The sequence below is a fragment of the Phodopus roborovskii genome, unplaced genomic scaffold, assembly GCF_943737965.1.
Source record: "Phodopus roborovskii unplaced genomic scaffold, PHOROB, whole genome shotgun sequence".
NCBI classification, from domain to species: Eukaryota; Metazoa; Chordata; class Mammalia; order Rodentia; family Cricetidae; genus Phodopus; species Phodopus roborovskii.
The window spans coordinates 15,329,241-15,347,131 of record NW_026126515.1 but is presented as its reverse complement, the minus strand read 5'-3'; positions in this window follow the sequence as shown (position 1 = coordinate 15,347,131).

The following is a 17,891-nucleotide window of genomic DNA, read 5'->3' as shown; positions in this document are numbered from 1 at the left end:
CTAATACCAAAGACACTGAAAACTGATACCTCATATGAGTTCACAGTAGCAGTTACAACATAGTTACTTATACTCACAGAGAACCACAAACAGACACATAATAAGCATTCTAGATTTATTAAATATTAAGGGTCACTGTTTTGTATTTCTTTAACACTAAAAGTTATGATACATATCAAATAAAATAAGAATGCAATGCAGAATCTACAATGTTACCTTTGCAGATATGACTAGAAACTCATGAGAATTATAGCTTGGCAAGATTATTAAGGTTAAGAATGTTGTTTTTTCTTGTCAACTCACCTGCTGCCCTGTTCTCTGTCTCTCTAGATTTCTAATGGTAAAAGAACCTTACCCTTCTTTTGTGAAAACTCATCTCCTCTAAACTTTGCAGGCTGGATTTCACACCTCCTGGTCTGCCATTTCTCTTATCCAGGCTTTCTTGTCATATAGAATTCTCTTTTGGTAGCTAAGAATAGTATTAACCAGCAGTGAAATATAGCATGTAATTCGCCTTGTAACAGACTTTTCTGTGTTCTTAAGTACTTGAAAGAGCCTTAATATGTGAACCACATTTTACATTCATCTTTCTCTACACAAAACTGAGAATGCATATTATATGTCTAAGCCTATTATTAGACATATTTTAGACATGATCTATACATATTGCAAAGATAAACATTCTCTAAATTTTATATAGCCTGAGCAGAGTTCTGATACTAGCCTCTTAAATTACTCTCCCAACTTGTATTGCACACTCACCTTATCCATCTCTATTAGCTCTTGTCCATGTAACTGTTGGTGCAATTGTTTGCTCATTTGCCACAGTTATTTTACCCCCTTGACCAACCTCCAATTATCAAACCAACTTACAAAATACATTTTAAATTAGAATTCTCTCTGGTAAGAATAGAAAGAACAATTTCTGCAAAGCCATTGTGTTTTTGTCACTCCTCCTTGCTGTCTATACCACAACCCCTCATTAATTAGCACAAGAGGATTGTAGGAACATGGGCAAAGAAAATAACAACAGATGAAAACACTTCCAGATTCTATAACAAAAGGTATTATACAGAAACTTTTGCATATAAATTAACCATGTGATTCAATTTCATTCAGAATTCAAGAAAGAGTGATTCAGTATCTCCAGAGGGGTAAAGGCTTTCTGGATATGAAAAAGGTTCTGTATTCTGTTCTGGGAAATCTCAGATGATACACCCGTGCTTCTAAGTTGATAATAATTTGTACCCTTATTTTCTGAAACTATCTGAACAGTATATTTCTGCATTTTTTATTCTTATTCTGGCCCATTCTTTATTTTTGCTCCTATATTGTGTTCCAAACAAACTTGGAATTTAAAATAGCAAACCTAACATCTGTAATTGTATTTTCGTTCTTAGACAGTTTTGCACCAAGATACATGTGCAAATCACCTAGTAGTTGTTAAATGTATATTTCTGTGTTAAAAATCAATTTTCCTTTAGTACCCAGGGATACCACTCTGTTCTGATCTCTGGATGACCGAGACACTCCAATTATATCAAAGTGTTCTCTGCTATCTCTAGAAGTCAGTTTCGTGCCATGAGAGTTGATAAGAGATGAGAAAATAAAAGGTAAAAGAAGCCCTCCATCACCATGAGTAGAAGACATTTGCTCCTCTGAAGCTTTGGAACTTACTGCTATCCCTTTCCATACCCTTGAACTTTAGCCTTTTGCCATGCAAGTCTGTCATATCCCCAAGGCACTCCGCAATATCTTATTGATTTCCTAAAATCTGGAAAAGCCTCTTTAACAGTTTTTTTGTAAACAAAACCTTTCTCATATTGCTGGTTTAAATGTAGTAAAAAAATATTGATTGATATGTCCCTTGATTACAAGAAATATGTTACAAATTTTCATGTATGACTACACAATATGTCTTGGTCATGTTCACCCACTTACAATTCATGCTTTTCACCCCAGGTCCAAAACTTCAATATCAAATTCCTGTTTTATATTTTTATGTATTGTTCACTGAGTTTTCTTAGTAACTTCTCTGTATATTGTATATATAGTCATATATATTAATATATATAAATATTTGCATATATGTGTGTGTATTTGCTTATGCACGTGTTTGAGGTCATTCACTGAGGTACAGGCAATCTGTTTATGTTGTTCAAAGTAATGTGACTTTCCACACAGCATTCGTCAATTATCAACAAGTCAGGGGTCTATTACCAGGACCCTCTCATCACACCAAGCTGAAAGCTTTAACTGGTTTGATCTTGTATAGGTAACCAAATCTTACAAACTCATTGAGTATCATAAGATTTCTTCATGCACCTTTAAATTCAGGTAAACCATTTCTTCCTTCATTCCTACTTAGATACTTAGTTTCCATTATTCCTTAACTTATTCTTTCATAGACTATAATGTATATAAAACATTCATTTAAGTGGATGGCACTTGAAGAAACCATCCTGAATGAGGTAACCCAATCTCAAAAAGAGGAACATGGTATGTACTTGCTCATATATGGATTTTAGACCTAGAGCAAAGGATCACCAGCCTATAATTTACACCACCGGAGGAACTAGGATACAAGGTGTATTCTAAGAGATTCATATAAAGTCCCTCACAGAAGGGGGGAAGGGACAAGTCCCCCAGATAACATGGGAAGTGGGGGGGGCAACGAATGGAGAGAGAAGTAGGAAAAAGAGAAGGGGAGGAAAGGAAAGCATGTGTGACTAAGAAGAGTGAGTCAGGGGAGGAATAGAAGATAGGAGAGAGAGAGAGACCGACAGAGAGAGAGAAAGACAGAGAGAGAGAGAGAGGAACACAAAAGAGGGAGCCATTATTGGTTTGAAGACAAAACTGTACCTAAAGAAATATCTAGAGACCTACAAGACTTCTGCAAACTAACAATTTGAGCAATGGTGGAAAGGCTACCATAAATGCCCTTCCCAGATATTGAGATCAACAACTAACTTTTCCACCATCATGGAGCCCTCATTTAGTACCTATTGGAAACAGAAGCAAACAACCATAACTAAACACCCTGTCTAACTAGAATCCAGAGGCAGAGCGAGAGGACAAGACCAGGTTGCAGAAACACACAGACACAGCTGACCTGAACAAGGAGAAGATAACAGGCCCCCAGACTGATAGCTGGGAATCAAACATAGGACTGACTCAGACGCCCTGAGTATGGGTCTCAGCTAGAAGGACTGAGTAGTCTATAGGACTTCAAACAGTGGAACCAGGATGTATTCCTGGTGCACAAAAGGACCTTGTGGACACATCCCCCATGGACAGATAGTGCCTTAACCTAGAGACAGGAGAGAAGTCCTAGTCCCTACTTCAAACGACTTGACAGATTTACATGACCCCACCTGGATGGCATTGTCCTACATGTGGAATTGGGGTAGGGGGGATGGGAGTGGAGGGTGGTTAGGGTGCATGTGAGGGAGGAGAAAGGGTAAGAGGGAGGGAGGAAGAGAGAGGGAACTGGGATGGACATGCAAAATAATTATAATAATAATAATAATAATAAAGCCATTCATTTAATAAAAGTAAGGTATTTTTATATTTCATATTTGTTTTTCTTTTTTATGTATCAATCGTAGTTCCCTCTCATTCCCATCCTCCCTTGCCTCCTCGACTCACCCTGCATCTAGTCCCATTCCCCATGTACTCCCCAGGGAGGAGTAGAACTTCCAGGAGGGATCATCAAAATCTGTCAAGTCATTTGGAGTAGGGCCTAGGCCCTCCCTCCTGTCTCTGTGTTAAGGGTGTATTCTTCCATGGGGAATGTGCTCATAAAGTCTTTTCCTGAACCAGGGATACATCCTGGTTCCACTGTCAGAGATCCCATAGACTACCCAGGCCTTCTTACTGAGACCCACATTCAGGGGGTATGGCTCACTCCTATACTGGTTTCCCAGCTATCAGACTGGAGTCCGTGAACTCCCCCTTGTTCAGCTCTATTGTGGTTAAATAAGGATCAATATAAACAAATAGGCGAATAGATGTTTATTCAGGGAGAATATATATCCTAGACAGATGAACACCAGCAAGTTCCACCAGATGCTCTCCCACCAGCAAGAGCATGTTCCCCAGACCCTCCTCTGACCTTCCACAGGTCACTTCTGCCCCTGGCTCCACCCCCAATGGGCGTGGTCAGTGCCACAGAAGGAGACATAGTGAATATCCCACTATAACTCCCCTTTTAGTCTAAAGAAAAGATGTAGGCTTGATACGAAACTATATACAAAACAGTGACTAACAAGCGTGCTCTAAGGAAAGGAAAATCGAGAACAAAACAACCTACATATCTAGTCCTAGGGTAAAGGCATAATGGAGTTTACAATAGAGTTGTCCTAAGCTGGAAAACTTAAGTGTAGTACCTAATATATATGACTAGGAAGAGAGAATAATAGTTGTGATAGTTTTATCTTCAACCGCATCAAGACCTGAGAAGGAAAATAACGATACTAGGGTAGACAGGAAGTGTGGAAGTGCAACTTCCAAAAGGTACAGTGAGAACAGAAACAGCAAGCTATCTGGACAGTCACCCAAGGTCTCACAGCAACGTTGGTACACACAGTTTTGGTTAAGGCCAAGAGAACTTGACAGACCACAACAGCAGGGAGGTAGAAATGCTATCTTACCCTGACTTGGCAAGGTCCAGCAGTCTTCTATATTTGTCTCCTGCAAGCACATAGGACTGCATGTCCAAATCAGTGGTCAAGGTGGGGGCAGTTCTTTGCCCAAGAAGCCATTAGCTGAGGCGAGAATGGACTCCAGCAGGAGCAACAACAGTGTCCAACATATTTTCAGGAAAGTGCATGGTGCTGTCAGGAGCAATAGTGTCTCATGTCAACGGAGTACTAATATTAAAACATTTAAATGCCATGTTCTGCATGTCTATGAAGTGATTGAAGATTAAGCATCTATGTCTGACTAATCTCATAGGTAAAGGAAACATGAGTGAAGATAATCTGTAATACTCAGGAACTTAGCTAAAAAACTAATTGAAACTTCCCTGAGTAAAGCAGGAACATATACCTAAACAAATATGTACATATACATACATATAAATCCCTAAAATAGAGGTAGAATAGAAATGTCTAGACAATAGGTAGAAATATAAAGGGCAGCATGATAAATATCCCAAATTGTATCAGTATACAAAATGTCTGGAACACAAGCAAAAGTATACACACTTAGAATATGGTAAGAATATTGTGCATAAAACATCATAAGTGGGAAGATTTCATACAATATAACAAAATATAATATACAGTCCTTGCGGGAAGGTAATATAAACTTAATTTTACATAGCTTACCAAAAATAAGAATATAAAACAATGTAAACAGTAAAATACTATTATCTCATTCTTACTCAATAATTCACAAGAAAATAGGCTAATCTACCTATATCCCATCTAAACCGTATCTTTCCCAAACATACCCTATTCCTGTCTAAAAGATAAACCCAGGTCTAAGCATAACCTTCCATATTCAACCCTAAGTAACTAAAACCAACCCAAAGATGATGAATATTATCCCCAAATTCCAAGAGTAAGGAAAGGGGCATCGTTATCTTAAGATTACTTCCTGCTGAAATGGGATGATGATTGCTCCATGGGATCCTGTAGGAAGAACATTTTTAGCAACCAAATTTCTCAACAGAACCAGCTGTGACATATGTAGCTAGTCACTGTGTGGCAGGAAATGCTTGGCTATAGTTCTATTTGAAACTCTGGCCAGGGTGTAATAAGAAGGTACACCATTACAGCTAGCTAGTCATGAGTTGTCTTGGGCAAAAGAATCTCAAACCGGTTTTAGGGTGATGCATCACCCTAAATGCACCCAGATGCATCAGGTTGAGTCATGTGGAAATGATGACATTGGGCCCCATCTTCAATCAGGAGGAAGTAGTTTGGAAAGAATGATGCCCAAATTCCCAAATATTGTTTATAAATGTTTGTTTTCATTTAAATGGGGTTGGTTATAAATGGGTAATGACAACAGCCAAATCTTTTTAAAAGTAAAAATGGGGATTATGGTATAGATACGAATACTTTGTTTTGGAATGGATTTTCATTTACTGATACAACTTAAGGTCAATTTTGTGATATGTATATTTCTCCTTTTGTTTAGGTATTGTGTTTGCATAGCTCATTTAGAAATGTAATGTATAGTTTAATACAGATTTTAGATAGTTACCTATGATAGTCAAAGCTTAGATTTAAGTTAGGTTTTTCAAGATACACAGATGGTTTTGCAATAGATGGGAATTCTTCAAACCTTTTATAGACCTACAGAATATGGCATTTAAAATGGTTTAGGTTTTTTCTTGACAGTGAGTGACATAAATGTTCCTGGAAACACCACCTGTGTCAGAAAGGAAGATAGACATAGAAGAAACACGTTATGAAGTTTACTTCCTATATGGAAAGACTAGCCATTTGGACAAAATACTGCTCTTGTCTGGACTGTCTGACTTTATACTGTATAAACTGGACATGAAGGACCCACGGAGAAGTGATTGCTGATTCAAGATGGACATTGCTACAGAGTTCCTGTTTCATGGAAGAGTCTGCCAGACAGTCTGCAGGACACAGAGAAAAGTGACTGACAAACTGCCAATACAGGTGGACAGTTTAAAGTTTCCTGCTTTGCTGAAGAGTGTGCCAGACACAGTATGGCCTATAGGCTGAAGATGGAAGATTACAGAAGAACTTCCAGTGACTGACCTGGTGAATTGTCTCTGTCATTTCTAGAATTTATTATATATTATCCTTCTGTGGTTTTGAAGGAGTTGAAGACAGATAGTTATGGTTATAGTTTTCCTTATTTAGAATTAAAGATAAGTTACATTTAGGACTTTAGACTCACAAAAATAGAATAGGTGATGGAATATTTTCTTAAATCTTGCTAAATGTTAATTGTTAACTGTGACTCTTATTTGATAACTGTTGCTTGATAATATTTTGCTATGTGAAGGTTAAAACCCTTTTTCTTTTAGAAAAAAGATAAGATGATGGGAGATGCCATTCTGTAAATATGTTTCTCATACTGGTTAATGAATAAAACATTGTTGGTCAATAGGAAAGCAAGAGAGGAGGGACTAGGAGAAAAGGAGGAAAGAGAAAGTAGGAAGGAGGAGTCAACAAGGAGAGGCTGGGGAGACCAGATGCAGACCCCATTCCCCGGTAAGATGAAAGCACGTGGAAATATATAGATTAACAGAAATGGGACAAAACTTAAGACAGAGATAGTCGATAAGAAACTAGTACCTGGCCAACAGCATTATATCAAGTACAGATTCTCAGTGTGTTAATTGGGGCTGGTGTGGCGGTGGGGCAAGACCAGTGGTTGGCGGAAAAATCTTACTCCTTACACAGGTCAGCTGTCTCTGTGGGTTTCTGCAGCCTGGTATTGACCCCTTTTCTCAACACTTCTCCCTCTCTGCAATTGGATTCCAGGAGTTTGGCTCAGTGTTTAGCTATGCATGTCTGCTTCTGTTTCCATCAGCTACTGAATGAAGGCTCTATGATGGCACATAAGGTAGTTATCAATTACATTATCAGGGAAGGGCATTTAAAGTAGCCTCTCCACTATTGCTCAGATTGTTATTTAGGTCATCCTTGTAGATCTCTGAACATTTTCCTAGTGCCAGATTTCTTTTCAGACCTATAATAGCTCCCTTTATTATGGTATCTTGTTTTCTTGCTCTCTATTCCATCCCCCAAGTCAGTATTCCTAGACCCTCATATTCTCCTCTTGCCTCCTCATCTCCCCTTCTCTTTCTCCTAACTCCCTCTCCAATCACAGCCCCCCCCCAGTGTAAGGATTAAGGTTGTAAGGTTTTTCCTCTCCCTGCTGCTCTTGTCCTGCCACTGTGCCAGCCCCAAATAACACACTGAGACTCTGTATTTGATATAATGCTGTTGGCCAGTTACTTGTTTCTTTTTGGCTAGCTCTGTCTAAAGTATTAACCCATTTCTGTTAAATATAAGTTCTTCCATGTGCTCTAATCTTACTGGGGAATGGGGCAGGTGTCTCGTCTCCCCAGTCTCTCCATCTTGACTCCTCCTTACTACTTCCTCTTTCCTCCTTATCTCCTAGTCCCTCCTATCTTCCTTTCCTATTGGCCAACAGTGCTTTATTCATTAACCAGTATGACAAACATATATACATAATGGCATCTCCCATCACCCCAGCTCCTAATATGCTCAGGAAATCTTATCCCTTTCTCCTTCTGTAGGGGACCACATATGTCTCTCTTAGGGGTTTCCTTGTATCCTAGCTTCTCTAGGGGTGTGAATTGTAGGCTGGTGATTCTTTGCACTATGTCTAAAATCCATATATGAGTGAGTACCTAGAATGTTCATCTTTTTTGTGACTGGGTTACCTCACCTAGGATGGTTTCTTCTAGTTCCATCCATTTGTCTGCGAATTTCAAGATTCCATTTTTTTTTTTTCTGCTTAGTAGTTCTCCATTGATTGTGTAAATGCACCAAGTTTTTTCTATCCATTTTTTAGTTTAAGGGCATCTAGGTTTTTTCCAGGTTCTAGCTATTACAAATAATGCTGCTATGAATAGATGTCTTTGTTGCATGGATATGCATCTTTGGGTATATGGCTAAGAGTGGAATTGCTGGATCTTGTGAAACACTGATGACCATTTTCCTGAGGAAACACCATACTGATCTCTAAAATGGCTATACAAGTTTGGACTTCCACCAGAAACAGAGGAGTATTCCCTTCTTTCCACATCCTCTTCAGTGTAAACTGTCATTGGTCTTTCTGATTTTAGCCTTTCTGACAGGAGTAAGATGGTATCTCAGAGTTCCCTTGATCTGCATTGGGTTGCAAGAACAGGGATTCTCATGAAGATTGTTCATGCACACCTCATTTGCCATTCCTATCACTTCACTCTCTGCTTGAATAATTTATCCCCACTATTCCCCTTCACTACTTTCATTTACCCACATTCTACTAGCTACATGCTCTAAGTGTATTACCCTCCCTTACCTCAATATTTACTCTATACTGAAGCCACAACACAAAAGATTTGGAGCTAGCTCCTGCATGTGAAAGAGAACACATGGTATTTGTCATTTTGGTAGCATAAGTTCACCTAGAATAGTTTCCAAATTCTACCTGTTAATCTGCAAATTTTGCATTTTAATTTTTCTCTACAGCTAAGTAATATTCTACTGTATATATGCATCACTTTTTCATTATCTATTTGTTTATTGATGGGTGTTTAGGCTAATTGAATTTTCTAGTTTTTCTGAATAGAGTAACAATAAAGAAATGTGTAATTGTCTCTGTAGTAAGACATAATTCCTTTGGGTATACCTGGGTCATACAGTTGTTTTATTTCTGATTTGTTGTTATTGCTGTTGGGTTTTGTTATACTTGTTATTGTTGGGCATTGTTTGTTTGGTTGGTTGGTCTCTTGGTTGGTTTTTCTTGTTGTTGTTGTTTGGTTTGGTTTGGTTTGGTATTTAGCACATTTGAGAGACTTCCAAACATATTTTCATAGTGGAAGTTTCCTTTGCTGCACAGATGCCGTTTGTATCATGAGATACCATTCATCAATTATTTGCCTTATTTCCTTTGCTGCTGGAGTCCTGTTCAAAAATTCATTTAAAGGGACAGCTTTCTAAAATAGGGGTGAGAGTTAGGAATATAACTTAGTGAGTAAGAGCATTTGCCACTAGGTCTTGGGTCCCTCTTTGGATATCTAGAACCCATGTAGTGAAAGTAGAAAGCTGGCAGGTATTTCTTAAACACCAAGAGGACTGTGGAATGCAAGAATATATTTGGGATTGACATGTAAAATAATAAATAAAAAAATGCTTTGACTCCAAAATTTAAGTTCAAGAACAAGTTACTGGGGGAAAGGATTTCTATTTTGGTTTCCACAGAAAATGAAAATATGTGGATTCCTCCCAGACTAATGTGGTTTGATCAAGCCAGACCACCTGAAACAGCTGGACAAAGCATCCTTACATACTACAGCCAGGATTTCTGCATCTTCTTAGAATCCCCCATGACAGTGTCCCTTACCAGCAGGAAGTAGTTTGGAAAGAACGATGCCCAAATTCCCAAATATTGTCTATAAATATTTCTTTTCATTTAAATGGACTTTGTTATATAAAATAAAAAAAAAATCTCTCTGCCACACATATCCACCATGATATTTCACACTACAATAATAATAATGAAAGAATGAGAAAGATAACAGAAAATCTTGGTGTCACTGCACCTAAAGGAAGGAAAGCATAATGTAAGACAGGAAGGTAGGATAGAATTAAAGAAGGTAGGAAGAAAGACAGGCAAGAAGGAAGGAATGAATAGAGCAAAATAAGGAAGGATGGAGGGATCTAAGGGAATGTTATAAGTAGAGAGGAAATTTAAAAAAAAAAAGTAAGAAAATTCTCCATATTTGATGGGAGATGTCATTCTGTATATGTTTGTCATACTGGTTAATGAATAAAGCATTGTTGGCCAATAGGAAAGGAAGATAGGAGGGACTAGGAGACAAGGAGGGTAGAGGAAGTAGTAAGGAGGTCAGCATGGAGAGACCAGGAAGACCAGATGCCTGCCCGATTCTCCAGTAAGGAGACCACATGGAAATACATAGAAATGGGTTAATAATTAAGACAGAGCTAGCCGATAAGAAACTAGTAATGGGCCAACAGAATTATATCAAATACAGAGTCTCAGTGTGTTAATTGGGGCTGGCGTGGCGGCGGGACAAGACTGGCAGTGGGCGGAAAAACCATACTCCTTACACATATTCTTCCTGACAAAGATGTAAGCTCAATTTGACAAATCCCTGCAGTTTTTTTCCATCTCACAGATATATTCAGATTATTGTGTTCCAAATTACAGACTGATGTATGAAGAATGGAGATAATTAATATCTTAGTTCTTTGTATATATTGGTCTAGACTTGCTTTCTAACCTGTACCATCTATTTATTTTCTACAATCTGCACCTTTCCTCGAAATTTCATCTAATAGTATAATTATTATCTGTTCTTGGATGATATCTGGGCCACAAATTATTCTTAACCTTTTGAGCTATTTCCTTTTTTGTCACTAATTGATCTTACTTACTAAAATGATCATATCCATAAATTCTTTGAGTGATAACTCTTTCTATATTAATATGGTTATTCATTTGTGAACATAAAATATATTTTACATTGTTTTAAGTCTTATTTGTTTCATTATAATGAACCAAATAGCTATGGCTATAATATTTAGCATATCTATAATATTTTGTTCAAATCCTTCCTTTCCCACAAATTATTACTTGGAAATTAACTCAGAAAATGAACTCTTCCAGGAAAGAACAAAAAGAAGCAAATAAAAGCACCAACCACAAATGATGACTGCTTTATATTTTTTCTTAATAATTACCAAAACTAAGTTCCCATGAGGTATTTCAATATGACTTATACAGTCTTAATTTTTCAGTATAATAAGATTGAAAGATTATGCAGATAGTTTTCTCTTAAGAATAAGTTTGGAAACACCACCAGCAGTATTCATGTATCATGTAAAATGTATAGGCCATGTGAAGTAAGAAAATAAGTTAAAATTCACAAGTATATTCTCTTTCTGCAATAACACAGTCATTATATTAACTCATTAGCAAAACTATTATTTTAAGACTATTTAGCCATACTTCTTGCCTTTTTTCCCTATAGTAGTGAGAGAGAAAATTTTTATTATATTTTTATTTTCATGTATATTAATGCCTCCTTAAGAACTCCAGGGATCCCAATTTCATCATGCTAACTTTAATGATATAAAATGGATTAATTCATCACCAATAGAATTATAAAAACAACTATCAAAGGATAATTACACATAGAAATTGAAATATTACAATAAGAAATGCTAAAATGTTTTGAGATCTTCAGATGAGCTCCTACCATCCATGATTATTACTGCCATAAACAAAGTTTTAATGCAATTAAGAAACAGTATCACTGATATTATGTGTTCTATATTAGCTTAATTATACTTATGGCATAATATAAATCTTTGTTAAATAATTCAAAAGGAAATCTCTCTCTCTATTTAGAGAACTTTAAAACTATAATGACTTTGCAGGTCTTTTCTTTTCTTTTTTTTTCTTTTTTTTTTTTTTTTTTTTTTTTTTTGGAACCCCTAAGACTGTCATAGTATTTATCACAGTAACCGAAAGAAAATTAGGACACTTCTGGACAGCATTTGAAAGAGATTAGTAGCCTTGATTCCGGGAAGGTTAGGTTAGGATAGAACCAATCTATACGCAATAGATAATCCCACTTTACCAGAACTCATAAGAAACAGTGGGGCAAATATGCACACAATACCACTGCCAACAACAAATCTAAAACAAACAAGAATTAACATTTAATGGTCATTACTTTCCCTCAATATTAATGGTCTTAACTTGCCTATAAAAAGACACAGACTAACAGAATGGATACAAAGACTGAATGTATCCTTCAGTTCTGTAAAAGAAACACATCTAAGTTTCAAAGACAGACACTAACTCAAGGTAAAGGGATGGGAAAGGATCTTCCAATCAAATAGATACAAGAAGCAAACAGGTATAACTATCCTAGTGTCTAACAAATAAGACTTCAAACCAAAATCAATCAAAAGAATGAAGAAGGTCATTTCATGTTAATCACAGGAGGTATCCATCAGCACAAAGTCTCAATTTTCAACATCTGTGCCCAAAATACAAAGCAACCACATTCATAAAAGAAGCATTACTAAAACCCAAATCTCACACGCTCATAGTGGGAGAATCAACACCCCACTCTCACCACTAGACAGGACCACCAGACAGAAACGTAACAAAGAAACAAAGGAACTAAAAGAAGTTATGTACTAATTGGGTTTAACAGAAATCTATAGAACATTCCATCCAAACACAAAAGAATATACATTCTTCTCAGCTCCACATGGAACCCTCTCTAAAATCTACCATATACTCAGCAATATAACACACCTTAGGGGTGTTATATTTGGAAGCACCCCCTGGATCTTATCAGATAACTATGATTTAAAGTTAGAATTCAACAACACCACCAATTACAGAAACCCCACAAACTCATGGAAACTGAACAATGCGCAATTGCACCATTCCTAGGTCAAGGAAGAAATAAAGAAAGAAATTAAAGACTTGCTAGAATTCAATGAGAATGAAGACACAACATACCCAAACTTATGGGGCACTTTGAGAGCAGAGCTATGAGGAAAGTTCACTGCACTAAGTTCCATAGGAAAGAAACAGTATAGTCACATTAGAAAATTAACAGCACAAATGAAAGCCCTAGAACAAAAGAAGCAAACTCACCCCAGAGGAGTAGACACCAGAAAATAATCAATTTGAGGCCTGAAATCAATAAAGCAGAAACTAGGAAAACAGCACAAAGAATCAATGTAAAAAAGAGTTGTTTCTTCCGGAAAATCAACAAGCTATACAAACTCATGTCCAAACTAACCAAAAAGCAAAGAGAAAACATGCAAATCAGCAAAACCAGAAATGAAAAGGGAAAATAACAATGAAAAATAGGAAATCCAGAGATTTTTCAGGTTTATACTTTGAAAAACTGTACTCCACAAAATTCAAAAATATAAGGCAAATGATCAAATTTCTGGATAACTATCACTTACCAAAATTAAATCAAGAACAGAGAAGCAATTTAAATAGACATATAACCCCTATTGAAAGAGAAGCAGTCATCAAAAGTTTCCGAAGCAAAAAAATCCAGGGTCCAGATGGGTTCAATGCAAAATTCTACAAGAAATTCAAATAACAGCTAATACCATTACTCCTCAAATTGTTCCACACAATAGAAGCAGAAAGTTCATTGCCAAACTCCTTTTACAAGGCTATCATTACCTTGGTACCCAAGCCACACAAAGACACAACAAAGAAAGAGAATTACAGACCAATACCCCTGATGAACATCGATGCAAAAATATTCAATAAAATACTGGCAAGTCAAATCCAAGAACACATTAGAGAAATCATCACCATGATCAAGTAGGCTTCATCCCTGGAATGCAAAGGTGTTTCAACATATGAAAATCTAACAATGTAATCCACCATATAAACAAACTGACAAGGAAAAACCACATGGTCATCTCACTAGATGCTGAAAAAGCCTTTGACAAAATCCAACACCCTTTCATGATAAAGGTCTTGGAGAGATCAGGGATAGCAGGAACATACATAAACATAATAAAAGCAATATACATTAAACCAACAGCCAACATCAAACTAAAGCTTAATGTTATTCCTCTAAAATCAGGAATAAGACAAGGCTGCCCACTCTCTCCATATCTCTTCAATACTGTACCTGAAGTACTAGCTAAAGCAATAAGACAAAAAGAGATTAAGGGGATACAAATTGGAAAGGAAGAAGTCAAACTGTCACTATTTACAGATGATATTATAGTTTACATAAGTGACCTCAAAAGTTCTGCCAGAGAAATCCTACAGCTGCAAAACACCTTTATCAAAGTGGCATGATACAAGATTAAGTAAAAAAAAAAAATTAGTAGCCCTACTACACACAGAGGATGAAGGGGCTGAGAAAGAAATCTAGAAACATCACCCTTTACAATAGCCACAAACAACATAGAATATCTTGGTTAATGCTAACCAAACAAGTGAAAGACCTGTACAGCAAGAACTTTGTGGCTCTAAAGAAAGAAATTAAAGAAGATACCAGAAAATGTAAAGGTCTCCCATGCTCTTGGATAGGTAGGATAAACATACTAAAAATTCCAATCTTGCCAAAAGCAATCTACAGATTCAATGAAATCCCCATCAAAATCCCAGAAAAAATTTTTCACTGACCTGGGAAGTATAATAATCAACTTTATATGGAAAAACAAAAGACCCAGTATAGCCAAAATAACCCTATACAATAAAGGAACTTCAGGAGATATCATCATCCCTGACTGACTTCAAGCTCTATTATGGATCTATACTCCTAAAAATAGCTTGGTAGTGGCACAAAAATGGACAGGTAGACCAATGGAATGAAATAAAAAAATCCAGATATTATCCTGAACACCTATTAATACACGATCTTTTGCAAAACTTTAAAATCATACAATGGAAGGATGAAAGCATCTTTAACAAATGGTGCTGGCATAACTGGATGATGGTGTGTAGAAGACTAAATATACCCATGTATATCGCCATGCCCAAAACTTAATTCCAAATGGATCAAACACCTCAACATAAATCCAGCCACACTGAACCTCTTAGAAGAGAAAGTGGATAGTATCCTTGAAAAAATTGATGCAAGAGACTGCTTCCTGACATAACACCAGTAACAAAGGGACAAGCATGGTATGTACTCACTTATACATGGATTTTAGAAATAGAGCAAACAATTATCAGGCTAAAATTCACACCTCCAGAGAAGCTAGGATACAAGGAAAACCTTAAGAGAGACATATGTGGTCCCCCACAGAAAGGGAAAGGGATACGTTCTCCTGAGTATATTGGGAGGGGGCCTGTGATTGAAGAGGGAGTAAAGAGAAAGAGAAGGGGAGAAGAGGAGGCTTGAGGAGAACATGAGTGACCAGGAGGATTGATTTGGGGGACAAATAGATGAGAGCAACAAAAGAGATACCATACTAGAGGAAGCCATTATAGGTTTGAAGAAAAAACTGATACTAGAGAAATGTACAGAACCTAAAAAGATGACCACAACCAGCAATCTGAGCAATAGTGAAGAGGCTACCTTAAATGCCCTTCCCTGATGATGTGATTGATAACTACCTTATATGCCATCCTAGAGCCTTCATCCAGTAGCTTATGGAAACAGAAGCAGACGTCCACAGTTAAACACTGAGCCAAACTCTTGGACCCCAGTTGCAGAGAGAGAGAAGTGACAAGAAAAGGGGTCAAGGCCAGGCTATAGAAACCCACAGAGACAGCTGACCTGAACAAGGGGGACCTCATGGACCCCGGATTGATATCTTGGAAACCAGCACTGAACCAATGCAGACCCACTGGACTTGGGTGTCAGTTAAAGGCCTGGGCAGTCTAAGGGACCTCTGACAGTGGAATCAGGATGTATCCCTGGTGCACAAAAGGACTTTGGGAGTACATTCCCTATGGAGGGATACTCCCTTAGCCTAGAGGCAGGAGGCAGGGACTAGGCCCTACTCCAAATGGTTTGAACAGATTTTCATGATCCCTCCTGGAAGGCCTCACAAACTCCCTCTGGAGTGGGTGGGGACGGGATGGGAGGAGTGTCAGGCAGCATGGGAGGATGGGAAGGTGACAGAACTGGGATCAATAAGTAACATAAAAAATAATAGTAATAACTAGAAAAAAGAAAAAAACAATAAAATTCCACCAAATTGTAACCAAAAAAAAGCTCACACACACACACACACACACACACACACACACACACTATACAGAAGAGACCTTAATATTACTAAGATAGCCAGGAGTTGCTGGTACACACCTTTAATTCCAGGATTTGGGAGGCAGAGGCAGGTAGATTCTGTGATTTTGAAGCCAGCCTGATCTACAGAGCTAGTTCCAGGACAGGCTTCAAAGCAATATAGAGTAACTCTATCTAAAATATATATATATATATATATATATATATATATTTTTTTTTTTTTTTGAGGGAACCAATCTGACATATCCCCAAATGAACATAAAACAGCTTATGAAGTTATTAAGTCTCAATGTTATGTGTTTACATTTATATGTTTATAGGAAATAATAAAGTGATTATTTATATTTATATATTTATTTAAAATAATCATGAGGAGCTAGCATTAAAAAAAAAAAAAAGTTGATCAGTGCTGGGTTTTAGCTCAGTAGGCAATGTAGTTGCCAGTACCACATGAGAACTTGAGTTTGAGCTCTAAAATCTAGGTCAGAATGATTGCTTCTAAATGGGCATGGACTTTGAATCTCAGTGCTGCAGGCAGGAGAATCTCTGAGTCTCACTGTCTGTAAAATCAAGTAAGCTATGTTTTCAATAGAAGCTGTTGTCTAATAAAACAATGAGGGGAGTTATTGAGGAAGACACCTGACTTCCACCTGTTGTCTCCACCTATGTTTCACATATAAACACTGATGCATACATGCACACATACATACACACTCATGTACACACATGCAAACACACACAGGAACACACGCACAAACACGCACATACATGCACCCACACCCAAGAGAGAGAGAATATTTCAAATTATGTTATTTGTAGTTTAGAAGGATTATATTAGTGTTTCTTTCATCAGCATGTGATAACTAAATGAATTAACTGATAAATTAGTTATAATAAGTTCTGCTATATGTTGGTGCTATTTTTAAATTAACAAATTGAATCAACAATTTCTTCAATTATACTACTGAATTATATTTAATGTAGTAGACTTTCATAATATTCATATAGAAAAGTGAATTTAACAATCTTGTTAATACTCTGACATTTCATATTTTTCATATTAATTTATTTTTTATTTTTATTTTACGTATTGATCCCAGTTTCCTCTCCCTCCATCCCACTTTCCTTCTCTCCCACCCTCAGCTGTACCCCAACCACTCTCCCCTCCCATCCTTCCCCCAACTCCACATATAGGATGATGCCCTCCAGGAGGGGTCATCTAAATCTGTCAAGTCATTTGAAGTAAGGACTAGGACTTCTCTCCTGTCTCTAGGTTAAGCGAGTATCCCTACATGGGGGAATGAGCTCCTAAAGTCCTTTTGTGCACCAGAAATACATCCTGGTTCCACTGTCTGAGGTCCCTTAGACTGTTCAGGCCTTCTAGCTGAGACCCATACTCAAGGGGTCTGAGTCAGTCCCTTGCTGGATTCCCAGC